The following is a 1,725-nucleotide window of genomic DNA, read 5'->3' as shown; positions in this document are numbered from 1 at the left end:
CCACCATTTGATGGCTCCAATTATGCCTATTGAAAAGCCAAAATGAGGATTTTCTTAAAATCCATGGATGAGAGTGTGGCAATCCACAATGACCGATTGGACCCCTCTTACCACTGAAGTGACTGGTACTGATGGATCTGTTACTATAAAAGTTACACCTTATTTTACTTGGACCAATCTTCACAAAAGTGAGAGTAGTGCCAGTGCAAAGGCTCTAAATGCAATTACTTGCACACTATCACCGAATGAATTCAAGAGAATTATATCCTGTGATACTGCAAAGCAAGCCTGGGATGTTTTGGAAATGACACACGAGGGTACAACAATTGTCAAGAAATCTAAGGTACAAATCCTCACAACCAAATTTAAGGAAATACGCATGGAAGAAAGTGAAACTTTTATGGACTTCTATACAAGATTGAATGACATTGTCAACTTTATGTGGGGTCTTGTGATAGAATCCTAGAAAGTAAAGTTTGTGCAAAGATACTGCGCTCATTGCCTGAATGGTTCAATTCAAAAGTAACCGCGATCCAGGAACTTCGTGATACGAATAATATGAGGGTAGAAGAGTTAGTTGGGTCTCTTCAAACCTATGAGTTAAATTTTTAAGCACCTAAAAGTAAGTCAATCACCCTCAAGTCTTTTAAAAGTATTTCTTAAGATAATAGTAATGATTTTAATTTAGAAACTTCAGAGGATAATATGGCTCTTTTAGATAAAAAGTTTTATAAGATTTTCAAAAGTAAAAAGAGGGTTGATTTCTAAAAACCCATTGAAAAGAAAAAAAAAAACTAGATCTAAAAATTAGAAATCTTTAAAAGACAGTCAATGCTACAACTGCCATGAATATGGGCATCTAGCAAACAAATGTCCTAAGAAGGACAAGTCTAAAAAGAAAGGTATGTTGGCTACATGGGATGATTTTTCTTGCTCTTAAGTCTCTTTTGAGTCAGAAGATACTGAAATCGAGTCGGCTAATGATGTTAAAGCCCTAATGACTCTAGCCAAGTTTACTTTTTCAGATAATAATGATTCAACCAGTGAAGAAAATCTGAATAGTGACAATGAAAATGAAGAAGACCTTCAGGATGCTTATGATGCCCTATACAGGGAAAGTTGCAAAATTGCTGTAAAGTTAAAACTTCAGAAAGAAAAGTTTTTAAAATTAAAAGAGAATTTTGATAATCTAGTCTTAGAAAAATCACACTTTTTATATTACTTTGAAAAAACTAAGTACGACTTAGACTTCAAAACGTCCCAAGTTGAAAAATTAAAATCTGAAAATGAAAAGCTAGAAGTCTCTTCACTTTTGAGTTTGAAGGACACATGGAAGTATGCCCAAGGTGATCCTAAATTAGAAAAACTTTTATCCGAATCCATAAAATGTGACGATCGATCTGGATTGGGCTATGATAAAAGTATTTCTCCTGAAAATAAGAATACTCCACCTAAATTTGTGAAAGGAGATTCTTCCAACGCAAAAGGGAAAAGTTTGAATCAAAATTATTTTTAAAAATTCTAAAACTTTTTAGTCTTTTAATCATAAAAGTAATCATATCAACTATATAAATCAAAATCATAACCCTTTGGCTGAAAAAATTGTTGATTTGCATAAGGAGCTCTTAAAATCGTAACCCTTTAATCCTAAAAGCAATCATATCAGTGGGTAGGTCTTATAACAACTACAAACATAAGAAGACCAACTATACTCCTAAACCCAAA

This window comes from Magnolia sinica, chromosome 11, assembly GCF_029962835.1.
Source record: "Magnolia sinica isolate HGM2019 chromosome 11, MsV1, whole genome shotgun sequence".
Lineage (NCBI taxonomy): Eukaryota > Viridiplantae > Streptophyta > Magnoliopsida > Magnoliales > Magnoliaceae > Magnolia > Magnolia sinica.
Note: the sequence above shows the minus strand (reverse complement) of the source record.